Raw genomic sequence first — 17,548 nt, 5'->3', positions numbered from 1 at the left:
TATTCACTCTCTGTTTACTCCATCCCTTAAGTCACATTCTGTTCATAGAAACAAATTTACCCCAGCTCCTCATCATCAAATTGGCTGTTTTTATTCTGCTGCAAGAATTACAAATGAAATAATCTAATTCTCTAAAAAGAATACATTTTTATGTAAACAATTTGCTATATCAGCAAATATTTTAGATTTAAGAATATAATTTGGAGTCATTAGACACTTTCTTTTCTGTGTTTTCCAGGAATAAAAGCATGTCTGCAAGAATGCCCAAATTACGATGTCCATTGTATTTAGTCATCTTCTTAATTTTTTATAAAGTGTCCCCACCAAAGCCAATTTATAAAGCTGCATTCTTGAGACATTAATGTCAAATACTAATCTTTGAAAAATTGTTGGTCTCAAAGACTTTTTTCCACTTCAAATTTTATGATACAAAGGGAGGTTTTGAAACTCTGAGTGAAAACAGATTTATACAGTTTTCTAGGAATATCATTTACTAAAGACTCTTTGCAACATGTGAAATAAAAATTTATAAGCACAGTATAATAAGATCTTCTTATAATGTAATCTTATAGAAGAACTGAAATAAAGTAGTATGAGTTGCTCAGAAAGTGTGTTAAATAATAATCTGAATTCCTCAAAAAGATTTAAAAGTATGAGTGTTAAAGATCTTCTTTTCTTTCTGCTATTAAATGAACAGTCAGTTGCGTACTTTCCTACTTGAGATTCAGTTCAGTTCAGTTCAGTTCAGTCGCTCAGTTGTGTCTGACTCTTTGCGACCCCATGAATCGCAGCACACCAGGCCTAACTGTCCATCACCAACTCCCAGAGTTCACTCAGACTCACGTCCATCGAGTCAGTGATACCATCCAGCCATCTCATCCTCTGTTGTCCCCTTCTCCTCCTGCCTCCAATCACTCCCAGCATCAGAGTCTTTTCCAATGAGTCAACTCTTTGCATGATGTGGCCAAAATACTGGAGTTTCAGCTTTAGCATCATTCCTTCCAAAGAAATCCCAGGGCTGATCTCCTTCAGAATGGACTGGTTGGATCTCCTTGCAGTCCAAGGGACTCTCAAGAGTCTTCTCCAACACCACACTTCAAAACCATCAATTCTTTGGCGCTCAGCTTTCTTCACAGTTCAACTCTCACATCCATACATGACCACTGGAAAAACCACAGCCTTGACTAGACGGACCTTTGTTGGCAAAGTAATGTCTCTGCTTTTCAATATGCTATCTAGGTTGGTCATAACTTTTCTTCCAGGGAGTAAGTGTCTTTTAATTTCATGACTACAGTCACCATCTGCAGTGATTTTGGAGCCCAAAAACATAAAGTCTGACACTGTTTCCACTGTTTCCCCATCTATTTCCCATGAAGTGATGGGACCCGATGCCATGATCTTTGTTTTCTGAATGTTGAGCTTTAAGCCAACTTTTTCACTCTCCTCTTTCACTTTCATCAAGAGGCTTTTTAGTTCCTCTTCACTTTCTGCCATAAGGGTGGTGTCATCTGCATATCTGAGGTTACTGATATTTCTCCCAGCAATCTTGATTCCAGCTTGTGCTTCTTCCAGCCCAGTGTTTCTCATGATGTACTCTGCATAGAAGTTAAATAAGCAGGGTTACAATATACAGCCTTGACGTACTCCTTTTCCTATTTGGAGCCAATCTGTTGTTCCATGTCCAGTTCTAACTGTTGCTTCCTGACCTGCATATAGGTTTCTCAAGAGGCAGGTCAGGTGGTCTGGTATTCCCATCTCTTTCAGAATTTTCCACAGTTTATTGTGATCCACACAGTCAAAGGCTTTGGCATAGTCAAGCTAGGTAAAACCTAACCTTTCCTAGAGAGAGAAAATGTCTTGCATCTTGTGAAATTTTACAACAGCCAGATCTATAAATCATGACTGGGAGAATTAAATTAGTGACTTATGTTCTCTCAGTCAACAGTCTTGTTCTACCATTTAAACAGAAGCATAGGATCTACACCTTAAACCTCTGTAGATCTTAGTTTTATCATTTAAAAATTGGAAGAGCTTTATGGTCTGGTGCTAAAAATTCCATGATTCACTCCTTGGCTAGATAAAAGTCTGCCACTATATTCACTCTGGAATTTACTCACTGTAATTACTTTATTGGCTGCCTGATGAATTTCTGCTATAAGGGTTAAAGTTCCTGAAATATTGTCAGGTCTTGATACATGAGAATTATCACAACATCATTCAGAAAAATATTTTTTATTTAATTTTGTTGAACTGTAGTTGACTAACAATGTTGTGTCAACAGAAAAATCTTGATAGGAATTAATACTACCTGTGAAAATTAGAATGTAGGTAATATTGATTAGAAGAAAATTCCACTTGGATAGAACTTACTATAAAGTATGTTGGTGAATCAGTTCATTATTCTATGAATTATTAGATGCCAATTTTTCCTTCTTTCTGTGACTTACCTACTGCTTTTCTTTGAATCTATGATGTCATAGAATGTAAGTTGCAATGTTATTTTATGGACCACCAAGACAAAAAAATGCTTCTAGTAAAGAAATGACATACAATCAATTGTAATTAAATCTCAGAATATTAAAATATTTTTTAAAGTCCTCATTTTTGAATCAATAAAATATAGTAGGTAAAGAACTTTGCCTAAATTGATTAGTACAAATGATCAGTGCAATCACTTTATTCGGCTATCTTTTTGAGAGAATTAACAGAAAGAAGTGACAGTTGATTTAATTAAAATGTTAGTATGCAAGTATATAGACAATTCAATTATCTTTGTAGTATAGGAAACCAAATATTGGTCATAGATTTGCTCTTGATTTGAAATGGGAATGTACTCAAGGAAATAGGCTACAAATTTAGAGCATTTGTTATAAAATTCTGTCAGAATAGATTCTATATGACAATGATCTTAAAATTACTTGGTAAATATTTGAACATTTTTCTGCAGATTTCGTCCTGTTAGACACTCTTTAAACATTCAACAAACGTGTAATGTTATTTTGCAAAAGTGTAATGCTATGCATGTATTACATGGTGTAATGGAAAGAGCTTTGTCATTGTACTACTATCATTTTTATTGTAATCACTACCACTCCCTTCGTATCTCCTTTCAAACAGGAGTAGGTATAGCTAGAGAGAAGGGCTAGGATGAACACCACCACCGACCTTCCATCATCCATGACAAAAGTCTCTGTTCATCCCGCCCCACCCCTGAAATCCCAGGCTTGGCATTAGACCCCTTCTCATTACAGCACATCAGAAGATCAGACTTAACCCCATGAAGCAAAGCAAATTCCCGTCTTGAGATTGGGCAGTTTTTCCCCAAAATAGGAGAAAGACTCATTTATATGCATTTAAATAATATGGCAAATGAGCACAGAGGTGGTATGAAATGTTCCCGGGTATCACTTTGCTAGGGTAACTATTCCTCATTCACCCCTTTGTTTAAGGTCTACCTAGAGCTTTTATTTCCTCAGGTACACATATCAATAAATTTAGAATGAGGTTTATATCCAAGTAAGGTCTGTGGTATAACCCAACCCTTCTTACCCAAGGAAACTGCATAGCTGCCACTCTCCACTAGCATTATATATTGCTGGAAATAAATCAACTGTGCAGAGTATTGCAACAAGAAGTTCAAAATCTCAGTTGAGCCTTAAATGTTGCTCAGAAATTCTCAGGCTTGGGGACTCCCAATTCCTCTCCTCTTAGAAGCTATTTCAATTTGCCACCCTTCTCCTCCAGCCTCCTACCTCATACCCTCAGCCTCAGTGGACTCCCCCTTCTTTCTGAAAGGAGTAAAAGCCACTAAGGTATTTTTTTAATTGAACTAGAATTGATTTACAATGTTGTGTTAGTTTATGGTGTACAGCAAGGTAATTCAGTTATATGTTGGAGAAAAGAAAACAAAAGTCGCTGAATCGTGTCCGACTCTTTGCGCTCCCATGGACTATACAGTCCATGGAATTCTCCAGGCCAGAATACTGGAGTGGGTAGCCTTCCCTTCTCCAGGGGATCTTCCCAACCCAGGGATCAAGCCCAGGTCTCCCTCATTGCAGGCAGATTCTTTACCAGCTGAGCCCCAAGGGAAGCCCAAGAATACTAGAGTGGATAGCCTATCCCTTCTCCAGTGCATCTTCCTGACCCAGGAATCAAACCAGGGTCTTCTGTGTTGCAGGTGGATTCTTTACCAACTAAGCTATCAGGGAAGCCCTCAATTATATTTATGTGTATATTCATAAAGAAAGAAAGAAAGAGATTATTTTCCTTATGAGGGCTTCCCAGGTGTCACTAGTGGTAAAGAACCTGCCTGCCAATGCAGGAGAGGTAGGAGACACAGGTTCAATCCCTGGGTTGGGAAGATCTCCTGGAGAAGGAAATGGCAACCCACTCCAGTATTCTTGCCTGGGAAATCCCATGAACAGAGGAGCCTGGCAGGCTATAGTCCATGGGGTCGCAAAGAGTCATAGAGAGAGATTCTTTTCCTTATAGATTATTACAAAACATTTAGTATAGTTCCTTGTTCTATATGGTAGATCCTTGTTGGTTATCTATTTTATATCAAGTAGTGTGTATATGTTAATCTCAAACTCTTAATTTGTCCCTACCTCCTCTTTCCCCTTTGGTAACCATGAATTTACTTTCTATTTCTGTGAGTCTATTTCTGATTTGTAAATAAGTTCATCTGCATACATTTTAAGATTCATATATCAGATTTGTCTTTCTCTGTCTGCCTTTCTTCACGTAGTATAATCATCTCTAGGTCCATCCATGTTGTAAAAATAGAGTTACCAGATAATCCTGAAATCTCACTCCTGGGCATGTATCTGGAGAAAATATTAATTTAAAAAGATACATGCACCCCAATGCTCATTGCAGCAGTATTACAATAGCCAGGACATGAAAGCAAACTAAATGTCCATTGACAGAAGAGTGGATTAAAAAAGATGTGGTGGCAATATTATTCAGCCATAAAAGGAAGGAAATAATGCTGTTTACCACAGGGTATTTATTTTCTTTCACAGCCCTCATTTTGGCAGTGGGTCCTCCAGCCTAGCTGATCCAGACTCCAAGCATTAAATCATACCAACCCACTGAATTTTCCCAGATGATGCCCCAAATACCATGTCACAGACAAGCTATGACCATTGTCCTCTCCTGAGATGCTGACTGACTTAATCCATGAACATAGATCCCATGAGTTGTTGTTTCCCTATCAAGTTCTGAGAAGCTTGTTACACAACAAAAACATAACCAAAAACACCAGTTTGTTCAACAACTCACTTTTCTTAATTCAACACTTAAAACAAAAACAACTCCTCTCCCTTGTCCACCCTTGTCAGAGATTCTCTAGCTGCCGTGTCTGTCTTGGCCAGTCCTCCAGGAATGAAGCCTTTCACTCCAGTCTTCTCACTGTGCCTCAAGTGGCCCACTGGAACCTACTTTTGCCTGTGTCACCAATGGCTACACCTGGGGACAGAATTCAGACTTTCTTTATGATGCCTTTGTCTCATTTGACCATCCTCTCCTTTGACTTTTTTATTCTCCTTTGACTTTTCTAGCTGCACTTCAGGTAGTTCTCTTTTCTTACTTGCTGTTTGTCAGCCTTCTTCCCCAGGATTTGCATCTCCATCTCCTTCTTAGGTGTCTCTCTCCCTAGGATCCTGTTATATCAATGAGCCAGTGATGGCCCCTGAGTATTAGCCTAAAATGGTGCCCATACTGTTTACTTCTTCATAGCAGACCAAGACACCAATGCCAGACCGCATCACTCTCAAATTCTCACACATCAAATTGTTTTAATACAGTCCAAATAAATATATTTTTAGTTATTTAGAGCCTACCTACTTTATATACTCTGAGAAACTGCACTCAACATCTGCTAACCATGAATGACAAATCCTGCAGCAGTGAAACACTCTCATCCAATGCTGCCCTCCAGAGCTCTCTGACCCAAATCTCCCCATCTTGCTGGTGAGTGGCATTTTCTAAATGTCTCTAAACCACTCTCTATTTTCTTCTTCTCCCCAGGGGTTTCCTTGTCACATCCTCCTTCTAAGTGGTAGCCCATTCTGCTATCTCTGGGAGGTGTCTTACTGAGAGAAACTTCCCTGTCATGCAAGCCTGTTCAAGACCAGCCAAATAAAACTTGTGCACCATGCTTTTCCTGCTACTGTCTCTTCCTTGATCAGCTCTGAAATTCCCACATTTAACAGAGCTCTTACTCTATATTTTTTTTCACAGTGAAGCATAGTCATACCCTCTGCCATCAACGACTGTCTTGTACTCCATGTGAAGTGCAGACCTCTCCCAGGTCTCCTTGGCAAACGTGCTGCACAGCTAGCGGACATGATCCAAACCCATGCCATCATCTCAGCCCCTCAAGCCAGAACCTGAGGATCATTCCCGGCATTTCCCTTTCTTACACACACTTAGATTCAGCTGGTCTCAAGGGTGATGGGTCAGTTGGCAACTGGTCACATATTGGCGTTGATTTCACAGCATGATATCTCTCAGATGTGTTCTTTTATATCCATCAGGCTCTAGTTAGTTCTCTACAGAATGGTCCTTCTGCCACCAGCTGCTGTCACAGCAGTTCAGTGATAAAACTGCTCCGCTGAAATCATCTAGTTGCTCTCCAGAGCCTTCAAGAAAAGTGCGAACAGTGTTCTTTTGAATAAACGTTTTCAGTGTGATCCTCTGCCCACTTCCCAAACTTTGGTTAAACTGAGCTGTCTTCAGGTCTCCAAATGTGCTGTTTATCACCCCTGTGTCTTCTCCCCTACTCCTTACTTGCCCACCGCCTCCATCTGCTGGTTTAACTTGCACCAATTCTTTCAACTTCAGTTCAAGTATCTTCTCAACTACAAAGCTCTCTCCTAGATCTATCTCTCATCTCTACAGATTGCCCCCATGGTCTGAATTTGTATTTATATTCCTATTTTTATTCCTACTGCACTCTGAGTTTATTTCAAACACAATATATTGCAGACAGTTATATATTCCACAGATCTACAGCTATACTGTAATCTCTGGAAGGCAGTAACTCTTTTTTTTTTTTTTTTCACTTCTTAAAGCTTAGAGTCTAGAATAATATCTGGTGTTTCATAAGATACTGAAAACAGTTTTGTTGAGGGATTGAAGAATGAAAAGTAGGATAGGCCTATATAAATTATGAACATCACAAATCAAGTCCACTTGTTCATCTCAAACATTAAAAAATATCTTTAGCATTTGTACCTATGATTATTATCATTTTTATACATATGAATCACACATGTATACCTTTTTTACATATGATTACTAGACTCTTCTTGATTCTTCTTAAACTTTTTGATTTTCCTAAATGTTGAATTCTGCTTTTACCATTCAGTGTAGGCTTGAGTAATGGACCTCGCTGCCTTTGAAAATGAATATAATGTCTAGTAACAAAAATGTCTCATAACTTTTTCTACTTGCTGAATAATATACTTTTAAAAGCTGGATTATCCATGAGCATAAAAGTAAGAAGATGGTAACAGATGGATTTTTGAAGAGCATTCAACCATATCCACTTTTGATTCTGAGCTTATGCTTTGAACCATTCTCTAAACATCCTTTTTAAAGACTTAAAAATAAACTGACTTACCAAAAATAAATAAACTATTTCCTTTTCATTTCCACTTAAATATAGCAAGCTATATTTAGACTTAAAACTAGATTTAATATTTTAGCTGTAAAAATTCACTAAGAAATGGAAATTTATCTTAAAATAATATTGAGGTGATAGTTATCAACATTTTTGTGAGGAGTTTTAACCTACAAAAGGGAAGAATATATGACTTTTTGTGAATTTTTTTGATAAACCTTGTGTCTCTAAAGGAATCCATGTTCTCATTTTTTATATTTTTTGTAATAAAAGTCTTAAATAATGTAATTAGATATAGAATAATTTGCTTTAAGAAACACCACTACTTTTAAGAACGAATTAAATATTACTATAGAGTAAGCCTTCCTCAGCGATCAATGCAAAGAAATAGAGGAAAACAACAGAATGGGAAAGACTAGAGATCTCTTCAAGAAAATTAGAGATACCAAGGGAACATTTCATGCAAAGATGGGCTTGATAAAGGACAGAAATGGTATGGACCTAACAGAAGCAGAAGATATTAAGAAGAGGTGGCAAGAATACATAAGAACTGTACAAAAAAGATCTTCACAGCCCAGATAATCACTATGTGTGATCACTCATCTAGAGCCAGACATCCTAGAATGTGAAGTCAGGTGGGCCTTAGAAAGCATCACTACGAACAAAGCTAGTGGAGGTGATGGAATTCTAGTTGAGCTATTTCAAATCCTGGAAGATCATGCTGTGAAAGTGCTTCACTCAATATGCCAGCAAATTGGGAAAACTCAGCAGTGGCCACAGGACTGGAAAATGTCAGTTTTCATTCCAATCCCAAAGAAAGGCAATGCCAAAGAATGCTCAAACTACCGCACAATTGTATTCATCTCACACGCTAGTAAAGTGATGCTCAAAATTCTCCAAGCCAGGCTTCAGCAATACATGAACCGTGAACTTCCAGATGTTCAAGCTGGTTTTAGAAAAGGCAGAGGAACCAGAGATCAAATTGCCAACATCCGCTGGATCATGGAAAAAGCAAGAGAGTTCCAGAAAAATATCTATTTCTGCTTTATTGACTATGCCAAAGCCTTTGACTGTGTGGATCACAATAAACTGTGGAAAATTCTGAAGGAGATGGGAATATCAGACCACCTGACCTGCCTATTGAGAAATCTGTATGCAGGTCAGGAAGCAACAATTAGAACTGTACATGGAACAACAGACTGGTTCCAAATAGGAAAAGGAGTACGTCAAGGCTGTATATTCTCACCCTGCTTATTTAACTTATATGCAGAGTACATAATGAGAAACGCTGGACTGGAAGAAACACAAGCTGGAATCAAGATTGCCGGGAGAAATATCAATAACCTCAGATAGGCAGATAACACACCCTTATGGCAGAAAGTGAAGAGGAACTAAAAAGCCTCTTGATGAAAGTGAAAGTGGAGAGTGAAAAAGTTGGCTTAAAGCTCAACATTCAGAAAATGAAAATCATGGCATGTGGTCCCATCACTTCATGGGAAATAGAGGGGGAAACAGTGGAAACAGTGTCAGACTTTATTTCTGGGGGCTCCAAAATCACTGCAGGTGGTGACTGCAGCCATGCAATTAAAAGACGCTTACTCCTTGGAAGGAAAGTTATGACCAACCTAAATAGAATATTCAAAATCAGAGACATTACTTTGCCAACAAAGGTCTGTCTAGTCAAGGCTATGGTTTTTCAAGTGGTCATGTACGGATGTGAGAGTTGGACTGTGAAGAAAGCTGTGCGCCGAAGAATTGATGGTTTTGAAGTGTGGTGTTGGAGAAGACTCTTGAGAGTCCCTTGGACTGCAAGGAGATCCAACCAGTCCTTTCTGAAGGAGATCAGCCCTGGGATTTCTTTGGAAGGAACGATGCTAAAGCTGAAAGTCCAGTACTTTGGCCACCTCATGCAGAGTTGATTCATTGGAAAAGACTGTGATGCTAGGAGGGATTGGGAGCAGGAGGAGAAGGGGTCGACAGAGGATGAGATGGCTGGATGGCATCACTGACTTGATGGACGTGAGTCTGAGTGAACTCTGGGAGTTGGTGATGGACAGGGAGGCCTGGCGTGCTGCAATTCATGGGGTTGCAAAGAGTCGGACATGACTGAGTGACTGAACTGAACTGAACTGATAGAGTTATTAACAGTTGCAAGGTAGAGAAAGGTACAAAAATAACAGGAAATTGTATCAACAATATTTCTTTCTTCTTTTTCTTCCCCCTTACCCAATATGAAGGGGAAACAAATAATGTTTATGACCATCAAATTTTTCTGCAGATCCATATAAGCTATTCTTCTACCCATATATTTGTAATATGTGCTTGTTAATGGCATTAACAGAGTTCAAAGTTCAAATGTGTTAGTGGAGACCTCCTCCATGGGCTTCAGTTCTCCGTAAGGACGCAAAAAACCTAAGTTCTTACCTGTTGCAAGAAAGTTTATTGACAATAAGGAAAGAAAGAACAGAAGAACACCTCAAGAGAGAGGTGGGTTCTGCCAAGGGAGGCAATGGCCCTGAAGAGCTGCAGTACAGAGATTTAAAGGCAATGGCCATTTGCCTAATCCAGGGAGTTGTTCACTGACAGCCTTGATTGACAGCTGCAGGTTATATAACAAGATGCTCTACTCTAGCATGTCCTTCCATAACTCAGTCTGTTATAACTAGATGTATGTATTCATGGAATATTTATGAGCAGTTAATAAAGCCAATGGCCACCGAAGGTTGCTTTAGTACATGATGGTGTGAAGTGTGGGCATGTCCCAGAGTAGGCAAAGTCCTGCCAGAAGGCCTGTGGGGAATTTTTCCAGCCTCCTGACTATTTGGAGTAATGATGGGGGTATGTTAGGATGGGGGTATGTTAGGGCGGGGCTAGTAAATTGCTTGTGGGGGTGGGATTAGGTGGCTATTGAATGTTTAGCTGAAGGGGCACCACTCCTTGCTCTCAGCTAACTTCCTGCCTAATGAAAGGGAGTTCCAGATCTGCTAGTCAAAATATTTTGTTTTACAGACAAAAAAAGTAAAGACTAAAAAGATAAAATTGTATGTCTAAAACCATATGATTAATTTGGAATAAAACCTAGCTACAATCCAGGTATTTTGACAAATGATGAATATACAAATACATAGGTGATATGTGATTATATAACTATATGAATGTTTGTCACATGTAAGTATGTAGGTATTTTTAACATGAAAAATTACTTTGAGAAAAAAACTGACATCAGTCACTGATTTATATTTAGTGCTTTAATTATTAGGGCATCAAAAAGAAAGATAGAGTTTTGCTTACTTAAGTAGCACAGCGCTCATCAGAAGACTATGAAATGTTTATAGTTTCCTCGTAGCACCTCAAAGTTATAATTGAATTCCCTGAGAAAACGACTCTGTGCATGCAAATACTTTGGAGTAACTTTTTAAAAAAACTAGCTTTTGTTAGTTAAATTGCACGTATTTCCCAATTATAAGTTAGTTCATTGTCTTAAGTCCTGAATCTACTAGATTCCAAGGAAATCAATGCATCAGTGAGCTCATAAAAATATGTTTAATACATAGAAATGGCCCTTTCCATACTTTTTAAGAATTAAAGATTTAAATTTATCATGATAGAAACAGTGGACAAAGAAACATTTACCCTTAGTGAATATAACAAAAATTCTCAGAGAAAAAAATACAACTAAAATATTTTCTTTCATTGATTTACTGCCACTGTAATGTTTGAGATCACATATCATTTGAGATTATATCAAAACACTTCAGTAACTAGTCTCCACAAATGGTAGTTGTTATTAAAAAGCAGCAATAACTTTGATAAAAACAGCAGACATTCCTCAGAGAAAAGTTACCCCAGGCATTGTCTGGAGTGTTTTCTTATTCAATAATTTGTCTCAGGAGTTCCTGAGCAATTTTAACTTTTACCTTTATAGATATGCTTCCTTCCATAACTGATAAAGAACCATGAAAACTGGAAAATGGCCAGTTTAATTTTGTAACACACATAAAACCCAACTTAATTTCCCAAATGAGCATTTTGCAAATAGTGAGTGGGAAAAATACATAGAACAGAGGTGGACATTACTATATCTATTCCCAGGGATAGTGTTGATATTTCCTCTGTTTGGATGACACTCCATCAAACAGAAGCAAAATTACACTATTATACTCTACAGAATTATAATGATTCATCTTGAATCCTTCCTGGAAAATTTGAAAATAAAAGCACAGTTATCTTCATATTTTCTTCTTTATGTAACATATTGTTGAAATTTTACAAATTGACAATTCTTTTCAAAAGAAAGGATTTCTAATGATGTATGGCAAATGTGTATTTAAAGAAGAAATTCTGACTCTCTTTTTGAGGCTTGCATGTTTGTGCGTGTGGTGAGAACAGAAATGGTGGATTAAACACAATCTGCATCTCAAAGACATGCTCCTTTTACTTTTACTTTAATAATTACTTCCAACCTAAAGGTTCATATCATCAAAAGAAAAAAACCCGAAATTTGTGGAAAGAACAAATTACAATTTTCTTTTTAACATACAAAAGCTTATTGCATAGACCAGCTGTATTTGTTTTTGGAAGATAGTGTTAGGGCTCATGGTGGACCACCTCAAAATATGCCAAGATGGCATGTTTGTTACCTCTAATTAAAGTTACTTAAATGACCGATGTGAGACTTCCCTTGTGGTCCAGTGGTTAAGATGTAGCCTTCCAGTGCAGGGGGTGCAGGTTTGATCCCTAGTGGGGGAGCTAGGATCCGCATGACTACTGGTCAAAAAACCAAAATGTAAAACAGAAGCAATATTATAGCAGATTCAATAGACTCTAAAAATGGTCCTGATCAAAAAAATTCTTAAAAAAAAAAAAAAAAGACCAGTGTGAGAGAGACACTCTGACTCTTCTTTCTGTTTCTCTGGAATCAAGAAATAATCTCTCCTGCGACAGGTCCTCTCCCTTCCTGTGGAGGCAGAAAGACATCTTCATCACCAGAGATAGGAAATCTGGGCAGAGAAGCCTGCATAATGCTTCCCTGGTGGCTCAGATGGTAAAGCATCTGCCTGCAATGTGGGATACCTGGGTTCAATCCCTGTGTCACTCCAGTACTCTTGCTTGGAAAATTCCTTGGATGGAGGAGCCTGGTAGGCTACAGTCCAGGTGTCACAAAGAGTTGGACAAGAGTTGAGCCTTTATAAACAAACCATATTATTTCTTGTATTTACTGCTCCAAGCACAAACTCTATTTAGATGCCTTACTAATTAAGCACCCACAGCCTAAATTCCCTTGTCCTGCTCACAAATTTATTGTTTGTCTAAAAAGTGTAAAAGCTGCCTGCTTTAGCCACTTCTGAGGTCTCATTTCTACAAGTTCTCCATGCAAATGAATTAACATATACTTCTTTTTCTCCTGTAAATCTACCTTGTGTTCATTTTATCATTAGTCCAGCCACAAGGACTCCAGAAGTGAGAGGGGGAACATTCCCCCCTCCCAGACAATAGTCACAAAGGGCCTTTTTTGGAAGTTGTTTTAAAGCCCATGTGCCCCAGAAGTAGGCGTGTATTGTAACTATGGGGTAGAAGGGTAGAAATTTACATGGCAGGTATGGCAGTATACAGTATAGATGCTGGAGCTAAGAAAGTCTAAGAACCAAGCTTTCTTTTCTCCCCAGGCGTAGCTTCTTGACACTTTCCTTTCACCCACCACACAAGCCTATGGGCGTTCTCAAAATGCCTGTTGTGTTAAAATAGTGACAAATGAAATAGGACGTTTATATTCATGAGCTCTTGGATGGCTCTGGCTGCTGCAACAACAGTCTGTACAGGTCCCCTGAGTATCAAATACTAAAATTCAGCAGAAAAGGGGCACAGGAATTTTTTCTCTGACTTCTGGGGTAATAGTTAATATTTACTGCCCCCAGAAATTAGATTTAAAAGTAACATTGCTCCCAAGGGACACAGTCCTCTCCAGTTTAGAGAGTGCTGTTCCCAGGGGATTGCACTCATCACTTGACATGGGATACTGTGACTGTCACACAGCAGCTTTCAGTTTTAAAGTGTGCAATAAGCACACCCCTTCTCAGACCTAGCTATGGTCAAAGACCCTCTTTGTGATCCTCTTCATGTTACAGAAGAAAACTTGGTTCTGCTCACCCTCCCAAGTAAAGCCGGTCCACTGACACTAGGTTGCGGTGAAGGAACGTGCAGTGTTTATTGCAGGTGCCAGGCACAGAGAATGGGCAGCTCAAAATCAAATCCCAGATGGCTTTCAGGGAGAGGGTTTTAAAAGCAGTGTGACAGGGAGTGCTGCTGAGTGAGTGACCAGCTTATGCATGATTCTTGAATTGGTTGCCATCAATATTAAGTTTCAAGCATCATCAACCTTCTGGTTTCAAACTCCAGCGTCTATATTCTTATGGTCATAAATTTTCATCTGGATCTGGTGGGGATCTGCTTCCTATAAAAACAACCTAGGAATGTGTCGGAGAAGGCGATGGCACCCCACTCCAGTACTCTTGCCTGGAAAATCCCATGGGCAGAGGAGCCTGGTGGGCTGCAGTCCATGGGGTCGCTAAGAGTCAGATACGACTGAGTGACTTCACTTTCACTTCTCACTTTGATTCATTGGAGAAGGAAATGGAAACCCACTCCAGTGTTCTTGCCTGGAGAATCCCAGGGACGGGGAGCCTGGTGGGCTGCTGTCTATCGGGTCGCACAGAGTCGGACACGACTGAAGCGACTTAGCAGCAGTAGCAGCAGGAATGTGTCAGCCCTTTGCCTATATCTTTCAGGGACCTAATGATTCCGCCATGTGGTCCATTTATTCTAAATTGTTACCAATTCCCCAGTCCAACAGCTATTCTTTATTTCTACATCTTCACATTCCTAATTCTTAGCTCTGAAGCAGCCTTTAGAGACTCAGAGACCTGGTAGCCTAAAAGAAAAGACTTTTACTTCAAAGGATAGGGACACAGGGGTTTATTACCAGTTCATCCCTAATTTCTCTCTCTCTCTCACACACACACCCACCCACCCACACCCACACACACCCTCTCACACAGAGAAACCATAGGCTTCTGACAACTGATAACCAAAAATAAGGCAAATCTACAGGATGGATACAGATTTGGACATCTTGAGGACGGAAATCACGTTGAGCAGACACGGAGGACAAGTTTCGTTTGTTTGGTCTTTTTAACCTATGACAACTCTTTCCCTCCCCGTCGGCTGTAGCTGCCAGGCGCAGCCCGTGGAAGCGAGGGTTCGGCGGCAGCCTCCCGGCCTGGCGCCCACGCGCCGCCCGCGCCGCGCCGGGAGGAAGCCAGCCCGGCTCCGCCGGGTGCCTTCGCAACCCCGCGCCAGCGAAGGTTAGGCGACCCCCGCCCAGACGCCTCCCCGCTTCACTCTGGAAGGTGAGAGAAAGACCGGCGCTCTGCTTTTTATTATTTTTCTGTTTTCGAGAAAGGAGAAAACCTAGGCCTTGAAGAGTTCCCGGGGAGCCTGAGCTACGGCGCTACTGCGCCCACGGCGGCCCCGAGCCCCACCTCCCTGCACAGCCTTGGCGAGAGATGGGGTGCCTCCTCTCTCCCGCCGATCCGAAGGTAGGGGGCGCCCCGAGCGGGTTCGGGGAGCAGGGCCGGGGACCTCGGCGAGAGCGGTCCCTTACTCTGGCGGCCCCAGTCCCTGCCGCCGCCGGGAGCAGGAACGGCCGCGATCCCGGGAGCCGAGGCGCCCCGAGGTGCCCGTAGGGCCGGGCTTGACATCAAGGGTCCGAGCTGGGAGCGGGCGCCTCTGGGGCGCGGAGGGAAAGGGAAGGATTCAGCGGCGCTTCAGTGCGAGTCCGGTGGCCGGGGTGTGGGTGAGCAGAGCTGAGCGGGAAGAGCGTATCTAGGGTCCCGTTGGCACTGGTGCAGGGAGGACGCGGCTCCGGGAGAGGGCGAGCCCGGGGAAGCCCGGCAAATTCGGAGGTGGGGTGCCGGGGGGGCTCCAGGCGGGGGCCCCGGACGCCTAGCACCTGCAGCCCCGCTGGCTGACGCCCGGGACCCCGCAGCTGCGCGCCCGGGTCTGCGCTCGGGGGCAGGTATCCCGACACGTCCCAGAGCCTCGAATTACTAGGCTGGGAATTCACCCCCGAGCTTGCGGACCTTTCAGTTATCTTTTAAGGGGACCGAACCACTCTGTTGGATGGAAGCCCAGAGACTTGCTGGGAGACTGTGGAAATCTCCTAAGGCGCTCTCAGCGAAATTTGCCTCCCAAATGCAATTTTAAATTTCAGATTTCTCAAGAGAAAAGAAACTGATGTAAGAAATGGGGAGAGAGGGTGGCTCGTGCCTGCGTGTTTATCAGTTGACCGGAACAGTATTTCTTTACAATTCACATTTTGCCAGATTCTGGCTTTAAAAGTAGATCATGGGGATATTTGAGAACGTGAAACATAGCCATTGTCCCAGGATCACAGCAAAGTGGGCAACAGGTGATATTTTATCATTGCTAGAGGGGAAACAATTGCACGAATTTAATTCTTTTGTGTGATTAGTAACCTTTTTGAGAAGAAAGATGTGTATTTCCGTAAGGCAGGAAAAGATAACAGCAAAGCGACTTTATTTAAGTGTATAAGCTCAGTCCTTCTATGTTCTCTGAGTTCCATGCAGCTCCTCCCATTCTTTTTAAGAACTATCTATTGAAATACTGAAAGTCTATTCACAAGATTCCATATGTCTTGGTGTCACATATAGGTAAATTTTTATAAACAATTACAATATAACAAAATTGCAGTGTCTTTACAAGATACTGCTTTTTCAAAAAACGTCACCGCAGTTGGACCAGGAACTTTTGTTTCTTTAACTTGCTACGCTGAGGATAAAAGTTTGATGTTTCAGCCTGGGAATTCTGAGCGGAGGAGGGGGGTTAAAACCAGGTATAAAAGAGTGAACAAAAATTATGCACCACAAAAGTTTTCACACAGTCAATATCGGATTTCTTCTAAAATAATATTTCATTTTAAAAACATTCTTTATTTCATAATTTGTCTAGTGATCTAAGATGAAGAGAAGTTCACATTTAATATTATTTTTATTATCTGTAAAACATTTATGCTGTATAAAATTGTACAACATTCATTACAACACTTGTTGAAAAGCAGATTGTTATTAAAGATATTTCCATTTCTATTATAGCCTTGTTTATTGTGCTTTTCAGGAAGAAAGAGAAACTAGGGGGTAAGTTTAAGGAAAGAAACCCTCTATGTTTTTTCACCTTTCATTTTAAAGTTATTCCTATAGTATAAATTTTTCAAGTAAAGAAACGGGAGACTTGAATCTCATTAGACAGAATTTTCCTGATGTGCAAAATGTTCCCAGGCTACAAGGAGACACTTTGAAAGGAACAGTTTAACGTTCCCTCTTTGCCCCCTTCTCTCATTTGCAATATCCATTATTTAGTTGTGAGAAGTTATCCTTCCAAGAAAAAATTTACAGAAGGTTCCTTTAGTGTCGAGCATGATCTTAGGTGTTGTGTGTGTACTTGGGGTGGAGTGGAGCTACAGGAAGAGCACAGAAATTTTAACTACATAGTCACAGCAAAATAAAATGAATAAATGAATGGTGAATAAATCAAGAAATGTGAGGTGAGAGAAAGCATAAGGGAAAAAAGATAATCTATCAGTAGGTACAAATAAACATTCATAGGATTCCCCAGAAATACAAGTATTCAAGCTGTAGTGAAAAAAAGACATCAGGAAAATGTCTTTCTTTCTTTTACTCATCATCCATTGAGGGCCTTTCGTGTATGAGACAATTGTAGTTTGCAACAACTCATCAAAGACCTTTAATTAACCTCTCAGAATATTCTTCACATCATACCTTTATCAGTTATCATTCTTCTGCCACAGCCTAGCAAAGCACCTAGCATATTAGATGTTCAGTAAAT

The sequence above is a fragment of the Bubalus kerabau genome, chromosome 7 (assembly GCF_029407905.1).
Source record: "Bubalus kerabau isolate K-KA32 ecotype Philippines breed swamp buffalo chromosome 7, PCC_UOA_SB_1v2, whole genome shotgun sequence".
In the NCBI taxonomy this organism is placed as follows: domain Eukaryota; kingdom Metazoa; phylum Chordata; class Mammalia; order Artiodactyla; family Bovidae; genus Bubalus; species Bubalus kerabau.
This window is presented reverse-complemented; position numbering follows the sequence as displayed.